Source organism: Erythrolamprus reginae, chromosome 8 (genome assembly GCF_031021105.1).
Source record: "Erythrolamprus reginae isolate rEryReg1 chromosome 8, rEryReg1.hap1, whole genome shotgun sequence".
Classification (NCBI taxonomy): domain Eukaryota; kingdom Metazoa; phylum Chordata; class Lepidosauria; order Squamata; family Dipsadidae; genus Erythrolamprus; species Erythrolamprus reginae.
The window spans coordinates 31119207-31145647 of record NC_091957.1 but is presented as its reverse complement, the minus strand read 5'-3'; the positions used below and the strand labels follow the sequence as shown (position 1 = coordinate 31145647).

Sequence of the window (26441 nt, the reverse complement as noted above, 5' to 3'; positions counted from 1 at the left end):
ACCTATCAGGCTTACGTGCGACGCTTCCCCGTACGGCGTGGGAGGAGTCTTGGCTCACGTTTTGCCTAACAAAACAGAGGCCCCAATTTCTTTCTTTTCCATAACGATGACCAATACTGAAAGAAATTATAGCCAACTAGATAAGGAGGCTCTAGCTTTAGTGGCAGGGGTGAAGAAGTTTCATAATTACCTTTTTGGAAGAAGTTTTGAATTGGTTACCGACCACAAGCCCTTATTGGGTCTTTTAGCCCCGAACAAGCCTACTCCTCCATTTATGTCCCCAAGACTAATCAGATGGGCCCTTTTCCTCTCATGATATCAGTACGAACTCATCCATAAAGGGGGGGAAACCATCAACCACGCAGATGGTCTCAGTAGGTGCCCCATGGCAGAGTTAGTGGAGGACCCTGCCCCATCTGCTGATGTCTTAATGATAGAGCTCGAGGACAACCCATTAACTACTGCAAAAGAGGTGGCTGCAAACACGCAGCAAGACCCAATCCTAAAACAGGTGGTAAACTGTGTACTTAAGGGATGGCAAAATGACTCTGTGAAACCTGAATTGTGTGACTTCAAAACCAAAAGACTAGAATTGTCATATGTAAAAGGTTGTCTGTTGTGGGGGGATAGAGTGATCATTCCTAAAAGCCTAAGGGTAAAAGTACTCGAAATGTTACATGTGGGCCATCCTGGGATTGTCAGGATGAAGGGCCTAGCCAGGGGGCATTTATGGTGGCCAGGTTTGGATGCTGATATTGAAAACTGGGTAGCCAAATGTGACCCATGCCAAGAATCACGGCCTAACCCCCCCCCAAAACAACTCCAGCAGAGTGGGAGCAGCCTGCCGGGCCATGGTCCAGGGTCCATATTGATTTTGCAGGGCCAATGGGGTCACAATACTTCTTAATAGTAGTGGATGCATTTTCAAAATGGGTGGAAATCATAGCAATGAACAACATAACCACAAGTGCCACCATCAAGGTGCTGCGCAGGCTGTTTGCTACCCAGGGTTGCCCTGATATCCTAGTGTCTGACAATGGGCCACAATTAACGGCCAGGCAGTTTGAATTGTTCTTAGATAGTCTTGGAGTCAGACACGCACTCATCTCGCCTTACTCGCCCTGGGCTAATGGTTTGGCAGAACGCTACGTTCACGTGGCAAAGGAAGCATTGCGCAGATCAGGCCCAGGAGATGTACAACAAAATTTGGATCAGTTTTTGTTAACCCAGCACATTACCCCAAACACTCACACACACATAAGCCCTGCTGAGTTACTAATGGGAAGGAAACTAAGGTCCCCACTAGATAGGTTACACCCAAGGTTTTGTACAAATAACCAAATGTATGTACACCCTGAAAGACAAATGTATTTGGGTCAAAATGTGTTTGTAAAAATTTTTGATGGAGGTGTAAACTGGATGAAGGGAATTATTGTTAAACAAAGTGCTCCTAAGACATACATTGTAAAACGAGGATGGTCGAATGTGGAAGCGGCACATTGACCACGTAAGAAAACGCATGGAAAACTCCCTGGAGCAAACCGCTGACACAGACTCTCCCATTTCAACAGACTTTAACACGCAACCCGATGCTATAGACATTCAAATGAACTTATTGGGTCAGAGAGACTCCTCCAGCGACGCCGAACCATCTTCCTCATCCGAAGCCAGCGTTGTGTCTGCCAGGTCGAATCAGCAGGCCGGAGCCCAAAACAGGCCCCAGCCGCGCCGGGGCAGCAACAGCGAGCTGACCTCCACCGTCAGCGGCGAGGACACAACTGAACTGCGCAGGTCGGAGCAAGCTTCGCGGAGACCCAGCAGATTGGAGGACTTCGTCACATGGCTTTCATGATGGATGTATCCAAACTAAGGAGGGAGGGGTGTTGTATCCTGTAATGGCTACCTTGTATCTCTGTAAATAGTTTGTTCCTTGTTAAAGCGCTGTCTGAGCCAGAATCAGGAAGTCGCTCCTGATTGGCTCAGATGCGGCTGCTCTTGCTTTGGCGGGAACCGCAAATGTATAAAAGGAGCGGTTTCTCCCAGGTAGAGCAGACGGTACTAGCTGAAAGTCACTTACCTATTCTGAGCTGAATAAAGGTACCATTCTCACCTAACCCTGTCTCTGGGTTTATTTCAATTTTCACCTCTGGCTTTTCAATTTTCTTATCTGTTTGCTGATGCAGGTTCTGGTAGAACTGTCGCTGGTTGGATTGAAATGCTTAATTCTACCTGTACTGGGTGATCCTAGGTTCATATCGCTCAATTTTCCTGGCTGTCGCTGTTATCCGCTGCTTTACAATTTCCAGAGCTTCTTCGATCTTTCTTGTACTAAGCCAGTACTTTTTTGTCAAATAGTCTTTGATCTTCTGATTGTTCAGTTTCTGCTCCTTAATGTTCTTCAAGTTACTTGCATCTGATCTCAAGCTTTTGATTTTCAGTTCTAGTCGGGTTTTCCAGTTGGTTTTCCAATTGGTTTCTGTTGCAATAACCCTAGTTCTTCAATTACTATCACAGCTGTACTGTAGGCAAGCTGGTACAATTCTTCAATTGAAGTTACATTGACAGTTGCAAGTGCAGAGGACAAGTCGTTTCTTGCTTATGTTTTTTAAGGCTGATAGTCTCTTTTGCTCTGTATTGGACCCTGCATGAACAAATATTTGGTCCTTAAGTTCTTGCTGCCTTTGAGTCATAGTGTCAAGTGTCTCATCAGCAGCTTCTTGCTGTCTTTCCAAGTTTTCATCAGGTTACAGTTCTGCAGTGACTCCAGATCTTATTGGAGCTTCTACTGGTGCCAGATCAGATTTTGGTGTTTCCATTTTGCAAATTTTCTGTATTTCTTCTCATTTGACTTCACTGAACATTTGGTTCCTGATTATGAGTCGTCGCTGATCGGCCAGTCGAAGTTCCGTTATTTTTGAGTCTGCATATTCTTTTTTTCTATTATTGGAAAATCCATCTTTGATATCCACGTTTTTCAGGCTCCGAGTTGTAATAACACTTCCTGATTGTGCAATTCTCTGACATTGAGAATTTCTGCCGCTTTTTGATTTGTAAGCTTTGTTTGTTTTGTTCCTGTAGCTCATTTGTCGATGGCTGCCCAGGTTGTACAGCAGCCACCACAGTCCTTTTTACCCTGGGCAACGACCGAGCCAGTATGGACTTCTTTTTGTTTTGTCTCTCCATTAGTTTAAATGGGTTAGGTACGTTTAGTCTGGCTCCTCTGCTTTGACCACTCCAGCAAGGTTAGACCTACCAGTAGTTTACACTACCGCCGGCACAGGTCTCAGCTTCATTGAATCACACAATATTATTATTATTATTATTATTATTATTATTATTATTATTATTATTATTATTATTATTATTATTATTATTATTATCTCTCCCTGCTCTCTCTGTTCTTTTTTTTGTGGTGGGGGCAAAGATTTTTTTATTTTTTTACTCCAAGCACATTTGCAAAATAACATACCATCAATCTAGGAATACATTACAATTTTTTTAAAAAATTCGGTATTCATAATCCACCCAATGCTGCCTCCTTTACATTTGACATCTGGACAAGAATAGTTACTCAAATTTCTTATATGTGTTTAAAAAGCCATCAACTAATACAGTTTTTAGGCTGCTTTTTTTGTAATCCCATCTAATCTTTTAGGCCATAGTACTTCAATCTTCTCCATATATTCTTAATATCAATTTCATGTATATTTCTTACCATTACTTTTTATGATAGTTGCCTTTTAACAAAGAAAAAAAAGACGGTTGCTCTAGAATGGGTTGGAAGTGAGGATTTTGTATTATGATTACTTATAAGTAAATAAAATCAGTAACAGAGGAATGGAAAAATCTCTATCTGTATATCAGTATTTTTTCAGTCTGGGCAAGTTTAAGATGGGTGAACTTCATGCTGCCTTGGGAATTCTGGGAATTGAAGTCCACGCACCTTAAAGTTACCAAAATTGAGAAGCATGGGTTTAACACTAGAGCTTAGGATTTTTCCATTCCTGCTTTAATTAGAGCGTGGTGCAGTTAAATAAATCAGCTGTGGTTTTATTAACAAACAGTAATTAAATTGATATGAACCATTACTGGACTTTTTGTGAGAAAGTGAAATGAAAAGTTGACTAATGAGAAGACTCAGCTCATTCATGGAAGATAATAAGCCTGAGAAATCGCAAGATGAATCACTATGGAGATTCTCAATCATCCAGGTGATGTTTGTCCCAAAGGTGCTTTTTTAAAGGTGATTTTTTCCAAACGTTTCTTTGAAAACATTTTGCTTCTCATCCAAGAACTCTTGGGTTGAAAAGAAGCAAATCTTTTTAAGGAAAAAAAACCAAGAGAGTCCAGTTGCCTTTGGAAAAAGAACCTTTGTTGCAAGGTGAATCCAACTACAGTTATAGTAACTACTATACAGGTAATTCTTGACTTACAACCACAGTTGGGACCGGAAATTCAATTGCTAAGCAAGAGGGTTGTGAAATGAGTCACTTCCAATGTTACAACACTATTTGCCATGGCTGTTAAGCAAATGACTGCAGTTGTTAAATGAATCATGGTGTTGTTAAGCAAATCTGGCTTCCTCCATTGAGTTTGCTGGCTGGGAAGTTTACAAATCATGATCACATTACACACACACACACCGGGATGCTGCAACTCTAGTAAATACAGGTTGGTTGCCAAGTGCCCAAATTGTGATGAAGTAACCATGGGGATGCTACAATAATTATATAAGTGTAAGGCACTTTTTTCAGTGCTGTTGTAACTTCTAATGGTCGCTAAATGAATGCCTTTAAGTTGAGGGTTAACTTTTTATTTTATTTATTCATTTATTTATTTTGTCAAATACGTATTGGTGGTATACAAAGATATAACAATATTTATATACATGATACTAGTAAAAAAAGAAACATTAGGACAGGGGACAGAAGGCATTCTGCATGCCCCTTACTGAACTCTTAGGCTATCTGTATTGCATTGAGATGCAGCAAAAGGTAAGGTCCATTTAATGAACACCCCTCAGTTTCCAGAGTAGGAGTTTTCAGGACACATCTAGTTGGCATTTCTGCCTCATGGTTTAAAAACCAGATGATTTATGGAGATTGTGACCTCAACCTGAGAGTCTCCAAGGGACCACTGATAGGAGCTGTCGTCCCCTGTGTTTAATGGTTCCTACATGTGATGGAGATGTCAGCCTTGGAGTTACCATGACTGCCAGCAGCCCTTGGAGGATCATGCAACACAGCAGTTCAGCCATATTTTAAGCCCTGAAAACTGTGGCAATCAATCATCTGCAGAGACTCTTGTAACTCTCAAAGGAGTTCCTCTGTAACCACAGTAACAGAACTGGAATGGACTTTTGAGTCTTCAGGTCCAATCCTCTTCTCAAGCTGGAAATTCTATACCACTTCAGTTCTTTAATTAATTTTTAGTTTCAGTTCTTCTCCTCAGCACTTAATCTTTAGTCTTCTGTCCAGGTGACATCCAATCTTTAAATTAACAATCCTGTTTGTTGCAGCTGTCGCGGCTAAAACAATGAGTCGTTTCCCAGCACCACTGGTCAAGGGATCTTTGTCGGCTCCCTGGGGGGGTTGCCACCCCTCCCAGGAAATCTGACAATGTCCTCCTCCTTTGCCACCCCTCCAGGTTGGTTCTGACCTGGTTCTAACCGAACCAGGTCCCCCGAGTGGAGTGGATATCGGAATTTCCTGCGGAGCGTGGGAAACTTGGTGTCGCTGTAGCAATTGGCCATGCTCCCTCCCTCCACTTCAGTTCAATAGTCATCCAATTTATTCTTCAAAACCTCCAGTGTTGGAACACCCACAACTTCTGTAAACTCGTGTTTATGACGGTTGCTGTGTCCCAGGGTCATGTTGACCCCCTTTTGCGATCTTCTGACAAGAAAAATCAATGGGGAAGCCAGATTCACTTAACAACAATATTACCAATTTAACAACTGCAGTGATTCACTTAACAAGTATGGCATGAAAGGTCGTAAAACCCTCTTAACCATTGCCTTCCTTAGAAACAAAAATGTTGAATTCAATTGTGGTTTGTAGGTTGGCTGGACTTGCACTACCTGTTCTACATTCCTTTGCAAGTAGTTTGTTTATTTTTATTTATTAGAAGAGAAGAGAAGCGACAACTCCGCAAAGCCACAGCTGCAAATGCTATGACAATGGTGCCCACGCATGTCTGCCCAACATGTGGCAGAACATTTCTGCCCATATAGGCCTTACCAGCCACCTGCGGACACATCGCGAACAGCCCACAACCCATTAGATGTCAAGGTCCTCTTCGAACAAGATGGATGAACATAATTTATTAGAACCATTCAACTCCTGAACTCTAGGCAGCGATCAAAAGCAAAATAATCCATAAAAGTCTGTAAAGCCACCCTAGTTCTGCAGCCCGAGATGAGGATTTATGAAGCCCTGGAAAAAATTAATATGCCCTCATTAGGGTTTGGCAACTTTCAGTGTGTGTCCAAAAAAAGAGAGGTTCTTTCAATAGTGTTGTGGGAAGATTTTCCTATTGTTCTGTAAGCCCAGAAGAGACTGCACTGATCAAGGAAGGATCCCTAAGATGATAATTTCCTTAGAACATCATCCAAGTTTCTGTCCTTGACATTGATTGCCTCAATGTTTAACAATCAAGCATAAATAATTTCCTCATTTTAAGTATCAACCAAACTTTTCCCAGTTATAGCTTGGGGAAAAAATTAAAATGTGGTCACGCTTTGGGGGCTACTGACAGCTCTCACCCAAGAGCTTTTTATAATTGTGAGTGAAACCTTCACTCTCTTTTACAAAACCCAGCATGAATGAGAAGAGACAAAATCTCATGTGAGGTAAGGCAAGAATTATCTTGCAAGCTCTCTCACCAAAGGCTGCCAAAAGCCAACAAAGGTTTGCAACAGATTGAAAAAAACACCTATGTTATTTTATTTGGGGAGGAGAGGGTCTCCAGAGATGCATCCCCAACGTCTCCAAACCAACCTCACATCTCACAGAGTTCTTTGTAGGTTCTAGTAATTCAATTACAGAATAATAGAGTTGGAAGGGATAATGATTGTCCAGTCTCTTCTTAAAAACTTCCAGTAAATGGAGCATCCACAATTTCAAGAGCTAAGCCCTTTCACTGACTAATTGTTCTCAGGAAATTTCTCCTTTGTTCTAGTTCCGTGATGGCAAATTTATGGCACGCGTGCCAGAGGTGGCACACAGAGCATATCAGAAGGCACATGAGACTTTGCCATGTTTCAGCTCCAGCACGCATTACCAGCTGAATTTCGGCCTTGGAAAAGGTCATTTTGCCCTCTGGATGCTTCAGGAAAAGCCAGAATTTCAGAAAAATGCACTTCAGATTTGCCGTTGTGCTGTTTTTTGCACTCCAGGGGCAGTGATGGGCTCCTGTGGGAATGGTCAGGAACGCAGTTCCGGTAGCAAAATTTGGAGCTCCACTCCAGAGCACCCAATTTGCACTGAAAGATGTTGAAACAAAATGCATACGCCATGTCCACAGGGTGGTAGTAAAAATTTTGGTAGCCCATCACTGTCCAGGGGATTCCTGAAGCCCCGGAGCGCAAAAAACAGCACAATGGGCAAACTGGAAGTGAGTTTTCCAAACTTCCAGTTTGTTCATTTGGGCATTTTTTTCACCTACCAGGCTTCAGAAAGGTCTATGTGAATGTGCAGTGTGCAGCGCAGGGGGAGTACGCATACGTGGGGGGAGGGAAGATGTGGGCATGTGTACGCATGCTAGCACAACCACACCTCATTTGGCACACAAACCAAAAAAGATTTGCCATCACTGTTCTAGTTGGTTCTTTCCTTGATAAGTTGCCTTCTATTGTTTCCTTTCCTGCTCTCAGGTGTTTTTGAGAATAACTCGATTCCCTTTTCTCTGAGACTGTCTCACAAATGCTGGAAGGCTGCTAAATTATCTTTGTTACAATGAATTTGGGTTTCTTTGAATGGACATTTTAGCTTTTTAAATGTAATTCTTAATTTTAATTTTAATTAATCATACCTCGATAGATACTGTTTTCATTTGTTGCAAGCCGCCTCGAGTCTTTGGAGAGGGGCGGCATATAAATTTAATAAATAATAATAATAATAATAATAATAATAATAATAATAATAATAATAATAATTTACAGATTCAAGATTAAGGGACCTTCTCACTGACTTCCACCAGCAAGCATTTCTATTTAGGAGCAGACATTGTCCTGTTTTCTCCCAAATAGAAGAGCTGGGGAAGGAATTCGGTTATGACATTTGAAGACATTGTCCTGGCTTCTCTTGGAGGCAAACATTGATGGAGTTAGCAGAGATGGCAAAATTGCCTGCTTTGATTAAAGAAAAAACACACAATTATATCTGTTTCTACTTGGAAACCATTTCTTCACTTTGTGCTTGAGATAGGGAAAAAAATGAAACTTACATTTTGGGTTTTACCAATTAGACAAGTTTGAGTTATGGAAATATCTAGTTTATCTATTATTACATAAAAGTAAAAAGTTGAGGTTTGATGCTGTTATCTTATTCTACTGCACCGGAGGGAGTCAGGAGTCAACACCTTTACTTCCTTTTTTTCCATTTTCCTTTCCGTTCTCCCTCCCTTATTTTACTACTATTTTCTTGTGTATTTTTGTATTTTATATTTTATACCAATAGTTCTCAACCTGGGGGTAGGGATCCCTTTGTGGATTAAATGGCCATTTCACAGGGGTCGCCTAAGATCATGGGAAAAGACAAATTTCCCATATAAAGCTTCTATTCTGGCTCCTTGGAATATATTTTTACAATCCGACCAATCAGGCGTTTATAGTGGGGGTGTCTCTCTGACCTTGCTGCCAATCAGCTTCAAGCTCTGTTGGGAGAACTGGCGCTAGACTTATGGTTGGGGTCACCACAACATGAGGAACTGTAGGGGTCGCGGCATTAGAAAGGTTGAGAACCACTGCTCTAAACTAATAAAAGAATCTATATTGAATGTATCAAAAAGTTGATGCAGAAATAAATAATGTGTGTGTGTGTTTGTGTGTGTATCCACCCTGTTAAGACAGTGAGGAAAGACATGCGGTTTCAGAAAGCGCCCTGCTAGTGTGCATCTTTTTCTCTACTCATCTCCATCGCCATAGCAACAGACAGTTTGAGCACCTGATCAGGTCACGGTAACCAAGCCTCTTTTGCTGCATCTCTCAAGGATGGGCTGAGCTTTCTGTTCGTCTGCAGCTCCTTTGTAGTTTTTTCTTTTCCTTCCCCAGACTGAAAACCTTCCCTTCCCTGTTAGCTCCCCCACCCACCCAGGTTGCTGCATAGAGAATTATGGCTCTCCCCATCTTACGCTTGCCACCCAGACTTATTAGTGCTTCATCACTGGAGGTTTTAAAAAATACACTGGACACCCATTTGACTGGGATGGCACTATGAAACCTCTTGCCTTGAGCAGGGAATTGGATTAGAAGACCTCCAAGGTTTTTACGCTCTAGGATTCATGTTCTAAAACCAAGAACGCTAATATTATATTATTGTAAGAAATATGAAATAAATCTATATAAATAAAAATGTAACTGTTCGTTTGTTCAAAATCTTAAATCTCCTAAAGTTCCTCACCCATTGCTTTGAAATTTTCACACAATATTGCGTTTGAATATGCACATGTTTTTATATACCTATATTATATAAATGTCACACCTGTGACAGGTAAAAACATACAGGTGCTTAAAACAGGACCTTCTTCACCAATTGCTTTGAAATTTGGACACAATGTTGCATTCAAATACACGTCTGCAGTTTAGATCTAAACATGGATGATGATGATGATGATGATTATTATTATTATTATTATTAATTAGATTTATATGGCACCCTTCTCCGAAGACTCGGGGTAGCTCACAGGGTACAAAAGCAACACAACAACAAATCTAATTAATTATAAGTTACTACTGAAATCCCATATATAATAAAAGACAGTCAACCAATTCATTCACAACCATGCATTACATCTCGTAAACAGAGGAAGGGGACAATTATATGTTGCAGGTTCTAGAGTCGGCAAACCAGACAAACCAGATTGAGCCACAGCCACGCATGCTCAGGTACAGCTAGAAATAAAATAAAATATAATATAAAATATAAAATAAATTAAAATATAAAATAATCATAATATAATATTACATAGGATTCTGAGATTCCTTTTTCTTAATCACCCTGTCATCTAGGCTGGTTGCTTCTTCTCATCTCTGGGATTATTTTTAGAGCCAATTACGTTCTACAGGTATGTCATTTAAGCCCAGAATTACTGTCATAAAACATGCTGGTCATTAAGTAGGTTTCGTGACCAATTTTATGACATTTTGCAGTTATCATCAAATGAATCTGGTTATTAAGTGAATCTACAGTAAATCAGTTTCTATTACTGAACTATTCACTGTAGCCCTTAACTTCAAATACTTCAAACGCCAACTAAGGATACCCCTAACCTCATCAAACGTGCTCCTAAGTCAGAGGTGGGCAACTATACCCCTTTATGATCTTCGGACTTCAACTGCCAGAATCCCTGAGCCACCTGGAATTCTGGGAGTTGACGTCCACAGACTGCAAAAAGGCCATAGTTGCCCACTCGTGCTCTGAGTCCTTCAAATATAATTCTGACTGGGAGAGCAACGCAGCCTGCTAGAGAACATTTTAGGCCTTCTTTTTTAAGCATCCCACCATAATCTCACCAGTGAAGAGATATGAATATGGGATATTACTCCACTCAACTCTCTTTGGTGAACCATGAGAAGGTTTAGAGACTCAGTTTTCACTCAGTTGTAACCACATAAAGACTTCTTGACATTTGAGTGCACTTACAAACACAGGCTAAGCAGAAGATATGAAAATGCAACTCAGCATTTCGCATACCTAAAGACCACCATGGTTTTCTTTTAATATAGAAAAAATTATCACTTTTCCTTTGGGTAGAGGCTGAAGAAGTTTTCTATCATCATCATCATCATCATTATCCAGCCTTCTTAGCATCATAGCCAAAATATCTTGTCTGCCAATTAACACCCCAAGTCCTGGCATTAGATGTTTGATTGACAATTCTTCTGAAAATAAAAACACCTCATTATCATATCATGCCAGGGAACAAAGCCACTGGTCCCGTCCCAATGTCTACACAAATATGGCATCTTTGCTGTAATCAAATGTGTGGATGACCTTGGGGAATCGGGGGAAGAGATACTGCCCAGAAAACACTCAGAGAAGAAATTCTCAAGTCCCCAGTTGCTTAATAATTGAAGGAAGAAATTTAGGAAGGATCCACCCTAATGGCTCAAGCAGTTAAAAGTGGCAGTGTTCAAACTTTCAGATTTGCAAAATTCTGTTAATGTAGCCTTGCAATAAATTAGAATTCGTTCATTTAGTCCTTGTTCCTATCTAGTTTATCTAGGAAGGCTGATATTCCTACAAGTGCACAGTTAATGTGAAGGATTCATTCCCATGTTAGGGTTGATGGCAACTAATGTAGACAGCATGGGAAAAGGGGATTGGAGGAATTCATGGAACAGAGGTCCATCAAGGGCTTCCAAACACTCAGTTGCCTCCAATTGAGTTTAGCTTGCCTCCAAATACCAGTTAATAAAGAACAATGGGGAAAGAAGGCAAATACGTCTCCCTCAGAGAGAGCTATTCTGTCAGGAAGAGTTAGAGGTAAAAGGAAACCAGGCAGCCAAACAACACGGTGGCTGAACACCATCAAAGCTGACACCAGCCAGACCACAGAAAAGCTCAAAAGTAGTGCAAGATCGGAAGATGTGCAGAGACTTGGCTCATAGAATCGTCGGACACGACTGAATGGTTAACATCACCCTCATCAAATCTCCATCTCTCCATCTTTCAAGCAACCCACAGGTACCTATTTATCCACTGAGAGAAGCTGGCATTCAGCCTGATCAAAGAGGGTTATGTCCTTTTGTAGGCATCGGTATCCCAAGGCTCCTAGCCAATTTTAGGAGGTGCAATCTTAAAACATCTGGAAGACATTGAGTTGGAGAAGGTTTCCTTACTGTAATTAAGTTGCAGCTTTATGTAACAGAGAGGTGTCCTATGTTCTTCCTTGTTTATCCCGCCCGCCACATTTCTCTCTCTTCTTGTTTCTATTCCTAGATTGTTCTCATGATCAGTACATTTGCAATGCAGGGTTTGTTTATTTTTCATTGTAGGCTGAGTGATGGACTGATGGATTTTATGGCCTGTTTTCCTTCCACAGTTGTTGCCAACTCTGATAATCCCAACTATTCTTAAAGAGGGCTAAAAGAAAAAAGAAAAATTATAATAAAGCATAATGATAAATAAAGTCAACTCCAGCACAATGATGCAATCATAACAACATCTCCCCGCAGCAGAGAATTCTAAAAATGTAATTAGAGCAACACTCCCTGCAGGAGGGACCAAATTCTGATCATATTGGCTTCCCCAAACCCTAAGAGAGCCAGAACCAACGAGATCACAGGGGGATGATACTCTAAAGGAGGAGGAAGAGATTGAAAAGGCTTAACTCCCTAAGGTCCCTGCTGGTGGCATTCCATGAGAGAAGAGACACACAGGAACCACTTTCTCCAAACAATCTCAACCCAACCCATGGTTACAGCCCAGGAGAACTAACTGGTGATTCCCTAAGGCTTACACTCACTTTTTTTTGGTTGCTGTGCCTGCATTTTTGGAACACCAGTAATTCTACGTGTTTGCCTCTATGCCATATCAACTGCTTTTCTTTGCTTTTTTCATTCCTTTAAGGCAATGTTAACCACTGGCAACTACCTGGATGAATCCCTGCAGTTTTCTTGGTAAGATTTCAGAAATGGTTTGCCATTCCCTCCTTCCCAGAGCTGAGAGGGAAGGACTGGCCCAAGGTCACACAGTTAGCTTTTTGCTAGAATTAGAACCCGTGGCCTCCTGGTTTCCAGCTTAAACATAGAAATACAGAAGATTGACGTCAGAAAAAGACCTCCTGGTCCATCTAGTCTGCCCTTATACTATTTCCTGTATTTTATCTTAGGGTGGATATATGTTTATCCTACGCATGGCTCAATTTAGTTCCTGTGGATTTACTGACCACATCTGCTGGAATTTTGTTCCAAGCATCTACTCCTCTTTCAGTAAAATAATACTTTCTCCCGTTGCTTCTGATCTTTTCCCCAATTAACCTCAGATTGTGCCCCATTGTTCTTCTGTTCACTTTCCCATTAAAAACACTTCCTTCCTGAACCTTATTTAATCCTTTAACATATTTAAATGTTTTGATCATGTCCCCACTTTCCCTTCTGTCCTCCAGACTATAAAGATTGACTTCATGAAGTCTTTCCTGATAAGTTTTATGCTTAAGACCTTCCACCATTTTTGTAGCCCGTCGTTGGACCCGTTCAATTTTATTAATATATTTTTGTAGGTGAGGTCTCCAGAGCTGAATACAGCATTATTCCAAATGTGGTCTCACCAGTTTAACAGCTTAACTCACCAGATAACAGCTTAACTGTTATCCCAAACTACTTTTTTCCCCCAAAAAACCCTCAAAATCTAAGTCGATCTATAATGAAACAGTGGATATTAGGATGCAATTACATTTTGCTCTTTTGCTAGATGCATTTGTCATGTAGACATCTTGTTCTTTGTACCAATGGATTCTATAACCCGCAGAGTCTCTCTTTGATTGATGAAAGAAGGAAGAATGCAACCATAGTGGACAGGCAAATATCATTGGGAGGAGATGGTCCTGAAGACAACCAAGTACTGAACCAAGAAGCATTTCCAAGGCATCAACCAGCATCATGAATTGCACCCAGAATCCCTTTGGAAACAACGGGGATGTGTCATATATCAGCATTTCAGAGTACCCCCCCCCAAAAAAACCCCAATACCCAGAAATACTAGCTTTAACTGTATTACATTAACAGAATTAACAGAAAGTCCAAAAGTATATCATTTCCCATTCCTGTACCTTTACAATCCAAGAAACTGGAGGCGGGGGGGCTTTTAAAATATTTGCTATGCCCAATAAGTAAATAAATGTTTCAGTCATTCCTGGAGAATAGAGTCCTTTTCTATCTCCTAAATTAACTAAGGAGGCAGGGCCCCAACTTGCCCCCATCAGCTGTCACATGAGCAGTGAGCGATGCAGTTGTGTTGCAAATTGCAAAGTGCAATTGTGATTTCTTTCCATTTCTAGCACAACACAACCTGACATTCCCCAAGACTCCAAATTTGCATTGTGTAATTCCCCAAAACTCCAGATTTGCATCTGAGTCACCACTGTCATGGTTACAAGAAGATTCATAGATTTTGGTTTGCCTGCCCAGAAACCCAGAATGACCACCACAAATTTTGCTGTCAACATAAAGAACATTGCTTCTTAACTGAACAGTGCCAAGTGGACATCTAGACTTATAGCCATGCTTAAACAGTTGCTGAAGTTTAGAAAATATTTGTACATTAATTTCTAGATGGGCGGAAGGCCACATATTGTTGGTTCAAAAGATAGTATTGAATACTGTACTGGGAGTTAAAACTGAGTTAATTGTCCTCATGGTTTACTGGTTAAAATATGCCCAAATCAGCCAGTATTTTAATTTTTTTGCACTGATTTCTTATACAGTACTTTATTATTCTGTAAAGAATAATTCCCTTAACTAAATATGGAATACTGGGTATGATGATGGCTGATGATCTAACCAACTCTTATCTTAAAAGATGTCAAAATAAGCATAGGAATTTTTTTCCCTACCAATTCCCATTCATAAAGAAGAATATACTTTTATATATAATATACCGTATTTTTCGGAGCATAAGGCGCACCTTTTTTCTCCCTAAAAGAGGCTGATAATTTGGGTGTGTCTTATACTCTGAATGTACCTTTCCCCACCCCCCCACCCCTAACTAGCTGCCAACAATCTTCCCAGCTCTTACCTTGCAGGCTCTTTCGTTGTTTCTCTCTGCAAAGAATGTTTCCAAGCCCAAAGTCTTTGCAGGGTTTTTCCCATTGCTCTACTTGCTCTGAATGTTTCTTTCCAGGTGCTAATGATGTTTTAGCTCTTATTGGCTTGCAAGCTCTTTCATTGTTACTCTCTCTGAATAAAGTTTTTTTAAAGCCCTAACCAGGGGATAAAATAATATGCTGAAGCTGACCAGACTAAGGACGCTAGCCAGATTAATACCTGATAAATAGATTCTTTTTCCCTATTTTCCTCCCCGAAAACTAAGGTGCGTCTTGTACTCTGAAAAATATGGTATATATTAAAAATAGACAGGATAAAACAATATTTTTAAAAGATAAGAAAGGAATAATATACCAAAAGTAATAGATACCTTGGATGCAATCCCAAAATATCTGGAGCACTGTTTGAACACCATTAACATTGATAAAATTACCATCAGTCAATTGCAAAAACAGCTTTACTTGGAACAACTTACATTCTGTAACAATACCTTTAATACCATTAAACAATAACATCTATCTGTCCCAGGTTCTTCAGAACGACTTGATAAATACCAAGTCCAGCCTAAACATCTGGTGGATTGTGCAACCAACCATGACAAAATCTTTTTTGAAAAGGAAAGAGGGTTTTAGTGAAATTTCTAAGGGGAACGTGTGATGTCCTTACACTTATTAAGGGATGTGCGTAAAATTCTTGTCTCTTATCTTAGTTACTTGGATTATCATGCTTATATTAAGTCTTAAGGGAAAACATAAAGAGGAAATATCTCTCTACCAACATATCAAAAACACCATTAGAACACTGCTTAGGGAAAATCCTTTCCTAGAAGCATTCCTTGGGAGAAATTCAGATATATTATTGGTTCAGTTCCTTATCCACACTTTGTAGTATAATAGTCCATGAACTCCTCAAAGTTACTTTTCACTCCTCAATATACTACAGTATTACCATTTTTAGCCAAAAGCCCATGATCCTTCTTGAACCTTTTAGAATTCTTCCTTCTTTCCTATGCTGGGTGAGATGACTGATGTCCTCTGGAGATTCCAGAATACTTCCCATCATTCCTAGCAATTTGCCTATGCTATCAAGTGCTTCTGGATGCTGAAGACTCAAATACTGAAGGGTACCAGATTCCTTCTTTCTATATGTTGATACTGCTTAACGGTCTTGATGATGCAGTGGTAAGAACAGTGGTCTCCAACCTTGGCAAATTTAAGACTTGTGGACTTAACTCCCAGGTACAGCTGGATGAGGAATTCAGAGAGTTGGAGTCCCCAAGTCTTAAAGTTGCCAAGGTTGGAGACCACTAGCTTAGAATACAGGAGTGCAGAATAACTCTGCTGGCTGACTGCACTTTGACTCTCACTGGCTCAGGATTGATTCAGTCTTCCATCCTTGCAAGGTCGGTTAAAAAGGGACCCAGGTTCTTAGGGGCAATATGCTGACTCCGTAAACCACTTAGAGAGAGCTGTAAACCACTATGAAGTGGTATATACTGTAAGTCTACGTGTTATTGCTATTGGTAGTAATGGATCACAAGGGCCCAGTTTCCAGTTATCTTGGTCAGAGCACTCAGTGGGGTACGGGTGTTAGGGAGAACATTAGCAGACCATGGAGCAATGTGAAGGGAGGGAGAAGGAAGGAGACACAGTATGATAACGTAGATGAGTAGTATTTGAAGGGAGGGAGCAAGGGAGCAGATAGTATGGGAAAGTCATCAAGTAGAAAGACCTCTAGGTTAAGTCGCCATGGAAAAAGCAGCACATATAGTCTCCGTGTCTTTGCCAAATGTTGTTACCTCCATCTGTTGCTTAGATCAGTGTCTGAATGCTGTTGGCCCCTTGTTAACAGAAGGATGGCAGGAGTCACTAATAATAAAATCAAACACTGTTAACAGTCGTGTTTTAATCTTCTGAAATGGCATCAAATAAATCTGCACACATTATCTGCTAATGTTTGGTTTTCTCCTCAGCAATTTGGAGGCATGATTAATATAGTTAATGAAGAGTGGGCTCTTATCCAGCATCAATTGTCTCCTTGTATGCCACCTCAAGGTTCCAATTAAACTGGAATTTGCAGGCTCCTCTGTCCATCCATTTAATGAAAAGAAGGACTAGGGGTGAAATGATAGCATTGTTCCAATATCTAAGGAGCTGCCACAAAGAAGAGGGGATCAACCTATTCTCCAAAGCACCTGAAGGTAGGATACAAAAGCAATGGAAACTAATCAAGGAAAGGAGCAGCCTAGAACTAAGGAGAAATTTCTTGGTAATTAACAACAATTGACCAGTGGAACGACCTGCCTCCAGAAATTGTGGATGCTACAACACTAAGGGTTTAAAAGAAGAGATTGTACAGTCACTTGTTTGAAATGGTATAGGGCAGTGCTTCTCTAGGAAGAAGTAAATATTTTGCGCTCCCCCCAACTCTATAATCTGGCCTCCAGTAGAATTTTAGTGTTAATATTTATTATTTTGCTTATTAATATAAGCTGCAAGCAAATTATTGGCTGGGGAAGGCTCCCTTACCTGGGAGTAAGTCACACTGAACTCAGGGGAGTCTGTTTTCAGTTAGGCAGACATAGGCTATCGTGCAGTAATGGGCAGACAAACATTTTACTGCCACACTGTGGGTGTGACTTATTTTGTGGGTGGTGGCTTAATGGTCATGTGACTTGGTAGGGGTGGCTTGGCCATGTGACCAGGTGGGAGTGGCTTGAACGATCATCATCGTTCAAGTGAACTGTTGTCCTCCTTCCTGGGTCGCCCTACCCCACCTCAGGCTGGGTAGTTAGGTGAATGGGTGCTGCGAGAAGCATAAATGTGCCGCTTCCACCCAAACCTTCTGCTTGCACCTTAGGCGTGGAGGCTGGAGGGGAGCCAGGCAGGAGAGAGGGAAGCTCGTCCGAAGCCAGGAAGGAGGAAAGAGAAAAAAAGGAAGGCACGCAGATGCAGCAGCAGAAGGGGAAAAAAGAAGAGCCAAGCCGAGACCAGTAATCCAGGAAGTGATAGCTGCCGATCAGCTGGAACTGCACACGCATCTTCATTTCTGCCGGTAGAACTGCCTTCCACCCCGCCCTGCCTGCTGCTCACCCGTGCTACCTCTTATGACATAGGACCATGCCAGCTTAATCAAGCCAATGTTTTGGGGTCCCCAGCCTGGCCCATAACCACCGCCTCTGCCTGGCACTCACAACAAATGGTGTGGAAGGAGGCTTTAGGGTACCATTTAAAACTTTCACCCAGCTGCAGAAGATGCTCTTCCTTGTCCAGCAATAGGTTTTCCACACCATTTATGGCTACTGTGGCACCCACCGAGAACAAAAAGAACCCACTCAGCAGGCTCGCCCTGCCCAGCCACTTTCTCTTCCGGGCTCAGAGCAGCATGAAACTAGGAAAATGCTTCCCATCCATTGAAATTGATTGAGAGGGACCACCCCCTTGGCATCACTCTGCATCCCCCCCCGGGGGGGCTGCTATTTGAGAAGCACTGGTATAGGGTCTCTACTTAAACAGGGGGTTGGATTAAAAAACCTTCAAGGTTCCTTCCAATTCTGTTGTTTTGTTACCCATCCAGTCTTATGCACAGAAATCAGCTTGAGTTGCTGAGGGGAAAGAAGCATCTGTAATTTATTTATTATTATTAGATTTGTATGCCGCCCCTCTCCGTAGACTCAGCTGGCATACTAAAAGGCACCAATTTTAATGAGCTACAGATGCTATAACGGTGAAAAAAAAGAGGAAAAACAAATTTTATCTGAAATGCAAGAAAAGAGAAATGTCTTTGGGGTGCAGAGAGGGTGAGGAAAGGCAGGAAGACTCTGTTTTCATGAACGTAGAATGAAGATTCTTCACACTCTTCACATTCATTAGAACAGAAGCCAGTGATTTCACGACCGTTCTCATGGAGTGCTGTCCTTGATGGCTGTGACTTATGGGATTTATAGTTCAAACTATAAATGGTAGATAAGACTAGAAAGGTAAACAATTGTCATACAGAATTATAGAGTTGGAAGTGACCTTGGAAGCCTCAAACTCTGTGTTTCAGCAGACCTTCCAATATTTTCTTGAAAACCTCCAGTAATGGAACACCATAACTTCTGAAGGCAAGCTGTTCCACTAATTAATTGTTCTCACGATCATTTTTCCCTAGTTCTAGGTTGGTTCTCTCCTTGACTTGTTTCTATCCATTGCTTCTTCTCTTGCCTTCTGATGCTTCAGAGAATAAATGGATGGGAGAATAGAGGAAGTATCAAAAGCTGAGACCAACAAAGATCACTTATTTTAATTTTTTAATACAAACGATAAAATACCTTGAAAATGAGGTTTTAACATCTTAGCAATTATTAACAAAGTTAATAATTAACAAAGTTACCCAAAGTTACCCTAGGCTATAGGATAGAATGAACAATGGAAATTATCATCTTGTACTTAGATGGAGAGGTATCTTTGGTCGCTACTTTGGATTTACAGAAACCAGAATCTGAAACCCAAACTTGTGATGATGTTGAGGATGATGATGCTATCCATTCAGTCATGTCCACTCTTGACTATTCTATGCAATAGGCCTCTCTACATCTTTTGATCTTTCACTACTTCTTTGAGTTTTCTATACTCTGGCTGGTGCCAGCTTTGATGGTGTCCAGACCCAAACTTGTATCGGGTTTCAATTTTGGTTGCTGAAAATTCAAAATGGTGGATGTTCCAAGTTCAGATGAGAGACTAAGTCTCAGAAAACTCATTTCCATTGGTTGATCGTACCAAGATAAAAATGGCAAGACTTGCCTCCTCCTGAACCCTTTTTGGTGGTTTATAATGAGAATACAACACAATAAAACAGCATAGAAGCAAATGTTTTGGGAGACCTGCCTTGGTTCATCTACTATTTAAAACCACTGGGCAAATGACAACTCAGGCAAATCTGCTGCCCGCTCTCTATAAAGCCACCTACCGACCATTCTGCCTATTATAATGAATGCCTGGCACAACTTTATAACTGCAAACAAATCTGCCTTAAACTGAATGGGCTGTTTTAGCTCAACATGATCTTGGGCTGGCATGAGCTATGTACTCTACTGCTAAACTGTGGATGAGCTCGTCAAATGGAAGGCAATGCTAGAGGATTGCTCTGGTACATGAGTGGGCAAGCATGTTCAGGATCCTCTCAGAAAGATGCCAAATGGAAGATGATAGATTCAGGAATCAAACATCTGGAAGCTCCTTCTCAGACCACATAAAAGGAATCAGCTCCCATAGCTTTGGACTGTGCTACCTAAGGGACATCTTTATCCAAGCATTTCTACCCATCCAATCAGATCCAACAGATTAAACATGGTGCAGATCTCATCAGTCAAAGAGTGCCAACTAAAGGGAACTAAAAAATGAGCCTTTTCTGCTGTAGCCTCTCTTTCATGGAATATTCTCCCCTCACAGGTTAGGATGGCCCCAATCCTATTTGACCTCTGCAAGGCTTTTTAAAAATGGCTGTTTATCTGAGCATGGGGATCAGAATGTTTGAAGGGCCCAGTTTCTTGGCATTACTTGGTTAACCATCTTGGCTGCTGAATTTGGGGTTTTTTTTGATGTTTTAATTATTTTTAATAGTTTTATTGTTTATAGTTTTAGATGCCCAGTCACTTGGTAGAATGGGCAGTAATAGAAAATGGATAGATCAATAGAATATAAGCAATAGCTCACAATAATTGATGCTATTTGATGAAAATAATTATTCTGAGAAGAGTTTGGGACTACTATAAACCAAAATGACTATCTTAGATAAAGGAGAATGTTCAGAGCCCAGAGTTGAAATAGTAATAGCAATAGCTTAGATTTATATACCACTTCATAGTGCTTTTACAGCCCTCTCTAAACGGTTTACAGAATCAGCATACTGCCCCCAAAAGTCTGGGTCCTCATTTTACCGACCTTGGAAGGACGGAAGACTGAGTCAACCTTGGGACGGTGAGAATCAAACTGCCAGACATCCCATATTGAGAATATGGAATGGATATAAAAGCACCACATCTTTTTGTAGGCAGATAAATCCTGCTGAATTCCCCCCCCCTCCTATCAGTGTTTATCTAATTTGATGTATGAAAATTGCCTTCTAAAGTGTTCTTCCAAGGAAGAAGAGAATTTTGGAGAACTTCTGCAAGCAGGGCGAATGGAGGTTCTCCTAGCCAGACCTAGTAGCCAGATAAGGAAGGCACGAGAACATGAAAACATACCCAGTCTTCACAGGGAATAAATTGCCCTTGAAAATGTAGACACCATCCATGCCATGAAACAATTTTTGAAAAATGCAGACCTCTCCATTCCTCAGTCTATTCTCCTCCAGGTACTTTGGATTACAATCTCATAAATCTCAGATGGCATGAATTAGGAAGGTAGCAGTACCTCGGGCTGTCAAAGTCTACTACAACAAATCATCACATTTTATGGTAATCCGTTCTATTAAGCAGCATCCTCAGAGAGTATCCAGCACAGATGTTCAAGAAATGACACAAGCCCAGTTTTTGACAATCTGCAGTAAATGTTCACCTTCAGTTAAATCGGCCAATAAATAGAAACCGTACAACTTCAAATCGGCTAAATATCTATGGAGATCCTCAGTCATGGTTCTCCCAAAGGTGCTTTTTCAAGAGGCAACTGGACTTGGTTTTTCGTTTAAGATAGTCTGCTTCTCATCCAAAAAGATTCAGAACTGAATCTGTTTAAGTTTCAGAACTGAAGAAGCTTCTTGGACGAGAAGTGAAACATCTTCAAGAAAAACAAAGCAAGTCCAGCTGCCTTTGGGAAAAGCACCTTTGGGACTTCAAATCTGCAGTTCTTCTACCGGTATCATTTTCAGCCACCTACCCCTGACTGACCTGTTTTTAGCTCTTGTTTTCTTAGCTTCTCTTCACTCCACTCCCTTCATCTTGCAAGAAAACATACGCAGAGACAGACACCCACGCACTGTGGCTCTTGATGTCTCTTACATCAAATACACACACACACACTTTTCTTTCCCTCCTCAGTAATGTATTCCAGATGTGAACGGTACAGCTTGGTCTCTTTGCAAGCATTTAGCGCGGCATGCATCATTCTGCCACTTCCAAAATGGCTGCTTGGGACCGATCCACCACAAACTTTCTTTCCTGCAAGCCTTCTTCAACATTAGTGGGGGGAGGCATGAGCTACTCAAGCCTATAAATATTATTCATTTTTTTCCTTATTCTACTCATTGGCCTTTCAATACCTGACAGTTAACAACCCAAGTCAATATAAATCCCATGAAACATCCACAAGTTGTTCCTGTTGGAAGTAACCCAGTATTCTTGTAGAGCTCAAGCATTAGGGTGAGGGCTTTGTAAGAGCAGTGGGTTGTTACCAGTACAGTATAGGCAGAGGTGGGCTGCTAAGGTGGAACGGGGACGTGTGCTCGCCCCCGTGGCTCTGAGTGCTAGCAGAGTCCAGCACTGGGCAGGTGCAGTAGCAGAATTGCCCTGGACTCCGCTAGCACTCAGAGCCATGGGGGTGAGCACACATCACCCTTCCACCTTAGCAGCCCACCCCTGCTCCTGCCCCAAATCAGTGAGGCAATAATGGAAATATTTTGTGAAGGGCAGCAAACAGCAAATATATGAAGAAGATTAAGGCTTTAGAAATTCAAGAACTAGAATCTTCTGCAACGAGTCTTTGGAGAAGGGCAGCATACAAGTCTAAATAATGATGATGATGATGATGATGATGATGATGATGATGAAAAGAAAAGACCTGGTCATGGCTTACAAGTGGAACACTCAAAAAGGAGAAGAAGGACTAATACTGGCGGCACAAGAACAGGCCATTAGAACAAATGCTGTCAAAGCCAGAATTGAAAAATCAACAGACTCTGTAAAGAAACAGATGAAACAATCAATCACATACTCAGCTGCTGCATAAAGATCATACAGACTACAAGCATAGACATGATGCTGTGGCACAGATGATCCACTGGAACTTGTTTCGGAACTGGTGGGATCATAAGCCCGAAAAAGTGGTCAAAAATGAGCAAGCAAAACTACTGTGGGACTTCTGACTTCAGACTGACTGAATTCTGAAGCATAACACACCAGACATCCTGATTGTGGAGGGAAAAAAAGCATGGATCATCGATATCGCAATCCCAGGAGACAGCAGAATTGAGGAGAAGCAACTAGAGAAATTAGTGAAATACAAAGATCTAAAAATCGAGCTGCAACGACTCTGGCATAAGCAAGTGAAAGTGGTCCCAGTGGTACTTGGCACGCTGGGCACAGTGCCAAAGGATCTCAGCGGACATTTGAAAACCATCGGAATTGACAAAATCTCCATCTGTCAATTGCAAAAGGCCGCTTTACTGGCATTGGCAAACATAATTTGCTGCTACATCACGCAGTCCTAGGTGCTTGGGAAGCACCCGACTGGTGATGAAATACAAAATCCAGCATAGTGATCTTGTTTGCTTTGTTGTATTGACATAATAATAATAATAATAATAATAATAATAATAATAATAATAATAATAATAATAATAATATTTACAAAGGGGCCCTCAAGGCGGCAAGATGCGTGTATCATTCGGCCTTGATTGCATCAGCGGAATCCCGCCCGGCTGCTCTGTTTAGGGTAACTCACTCCCAGGGGGGAGTTGGGGAGCCCTTACAGAGTAGTGCCGAGGATTTTAACATGTTTTTCGCTGATAAAATCGCTTGGATCCGAGCAGACCTCGACTCCAATTGTAAAACAGAGTCGACTGACAACGAGTCAGTCGAGGTGACTGGAGCTAAACGTCTTTGTCCATCTGTCTGGGGGGAGTTTGACTTGGTGACACCTGATGAAGTGGACAAGGCCATTGGAGCTGTAAGCTCCACCACCTGTCTACTGGATCCATGTCCCTCTTGGTTGGTTTCGGCCAGTTGGGAGGTGACACGGAGCTGGGTCCAGGAGATTGTCAACGCCTCCTTGGGGAGGGAGTCCTTTCTGGCGCCTTATAAGGAGGCACTTATAAGGAGGCACTTGTGCGCCCCCTCCTCAAGAAGCCTTCCCTGGACCCAGCCGTGCTCAATAACTACTGTCCAGTCTCCTTCCCTTTATGGGGAAGGTTGTTGAGAAGGTGGTGGCACTTCAACTCCAGCGGTCCTTGGAAGAAGCCGATTATCTAGGTGAGATCATCCAAGGTCATGGGGTGAGGTATCATCAATATGCCGATGATACATCTCCACCCCAACTCCAGTCAACGAAGCAGTGGAAGTGATGGCCCGGGGCCTGGAGGCTGTTGGGGCCTGGATGGGTGTCAACAAACTCAAACTCAACCCAGACAAGACGGAGTGGCTGTGGGTCTTGACTCCCAAGGACAATTCCATCTGTCCATCCATTACCCTGGGGGGAGAATCATTGACCCCCTCAGAGAGGGTCCGTAACTTCAGCGTTCTCCTCGATCCACAGCTCACATTAGAGAAACACCTTTCAGCTGTGGCGAGGGGGGCGTTCGCCCAGGTTTGCCTGGTGCACCAGTTGCGACCCTATTTGGACCGGGAGTCACTGCTCACAGTCACTCATGCCCTCATCACCTCGAGGCTCGACTACTGTAACGCTCTCTACATGGGGCTACCTTTGAAAAGTGTTCGGAAACTTCAGATCGTGCAGAATGCAGCTGCGAGAGCCATCATGGACTTTCCCAAATATGCCCATGTTACACCAACACTCCGCAGTCTGCATTGGTTGCCGATCAGTTTCCGGTCACAATTCAAAGTGTTGGTTATGACCTATAAAGCCCTTCATGGCACCGGACCAGATTACTTCTGGGACTGCCTTCTGCCGCACGAATCCCAGCGACCAGTTAGGTCCCACAGAGTGGGTCTTCTCCAGGTCCCGTCAACCAAACAATGTCGCTTGGCGGGACCCGGAGGAAGAGCCTTCTGTGTGGCAGCCCCGGCCCTCTGGAACCAACTCCCCCCCAGAGATTAGAATTGCCCCCACCCTCCTTGCCTTTCGAAAGCTGCTTAAAACCCACCTCTGCCACCAGGCATGGGGGAACTGAGATACACTTCCCCCTAGGCCTTTACAATTTTATGCATGGTATGTCTGTATGTATGATTGGTTTTTATATAATGGGTTTTAAACTGTTTTTAGTATTGGATTTTGTTATACAGTGTTCCCTCGCTTTTCGCGGGGGATGCGTTCCGAGACCGCCCGCGAAAGTTGAATTTCCGCGAAGTAGAGATGCGGAAGTAAATACACTATTTTTGGCTATGGAAAGTATCCCAAGCCTTCCCTTAACACTTCAAACCCCTAAATTGCAATTTTCCATTCCCTTAGCAACCATTCAGATTATTACTCACCGTGTTTATTTATTAAAGTTTATTTTAAAAAATATTTATTAAAGGCAGACGAAAGTTTGGCGATGACATATGACGTCATCGGGTAGGAAAAGCTGTGGTATAGGGAAAAAAACCAGCAAAGTATTTTTTTAATTAATATTTTTGAAAAACCGTGGTATAGACTTTCCGCGAAGTTCGAACCCGCGAAAATTGAAGGAACACTGTATACTGTTTTATTGCTGTTGTTAGCCGCCCCGAGTCTGCGGAGAGGGGCGGCATACAAATCAAATCAAATCAAATCAAATCAAATCAAATCAATAAATAATAATAATAATAATAATAATAATAATAATAATAATTATTATTATTATTATTATTATTATTATTATTATTATTATTATTACTAATTAGATTTGTATGCCGCCCCTCTACGAAGACTCGGGGCAGCTCACAACAAAATAGCAATACAATATAGATACAAATCTAATGTTAAAAAATTGAAAAAACTAATTTAAAAATACATTATAAAAACTTATCTACTGCACAGACATACACACTCAGTCCAACTAAATAAAAAACATAATAACCATAATAAGGTCACCAAAAAAAGGAGGGGGGAGATTAATCTCTCCACGCCTGGCGGCAAAGGTGAGTCTTCAACATCTTGCAGAAGACAAGGAGGGTATGGGCAGTTCGAATCTCCATGGGGAGTTGATTCCAGAAGGCTGGGGCCACCACAGAGAAGGCTCTTCCCCTGGGTCCTGCGAGACTGCATAGATTCTAAATAATAATAATAATAATAATAATAATAATAATAATAATAATAATTTTTTTTTTTAAAAGGACAACATGCTGGAATATCCATCCATTTCATTACCAAATCAATCTGAGTAATTTAGGGCTGAAGGGTCCCCAACTCATCCATAACTGCAGGACATTTGGCCTACATTCTGTTGCATTGTCCTTAGCTTTCAGATAATTCCATTTTTCTTTACTTTATCTTTTCCTTCCTTCAGGGTTAATCGTGGACACCAACCACCCTCCATTGTGGCATTATGCAAACCACTGCATAGTTATTAAAATACCCAGACTGCAGTGCACTGTCCTATACTCAGAGGTGGGCTGTTAAGG

At 41.5% G+C, this 26441-nt stretch overlaps 1 protein-coding gene across 8 annotated transcripts in view; it reads right to left on the bottom strand.

The window, feature by feature from the left end:
• Positions 1-26441, bottom strand: part of PAK3 (p21 (RAC1) activated kinase 3) — a 252788-nt gene that overhangs the window by 96003 nt on the left and 130344 nt on the right. Inside the window, exon 1 of one of the 8 annotated variants that reach the window (XM_070759571.1) lies at positions 21855-21886. The exons of 6 other annotated variants lie outside the window; for them this stretch is intronic. The gene's annotated coding sequence lies outside the window, so the exon portion shown is untranslated. Of the gene's footprint in view, positions 1-12061; positions 12176-21854; positions 21887-26441 lie in introns of those variants that run through there. One more of the 8 variants, XM_070759572.1, reaches the window with a different exon arrangement.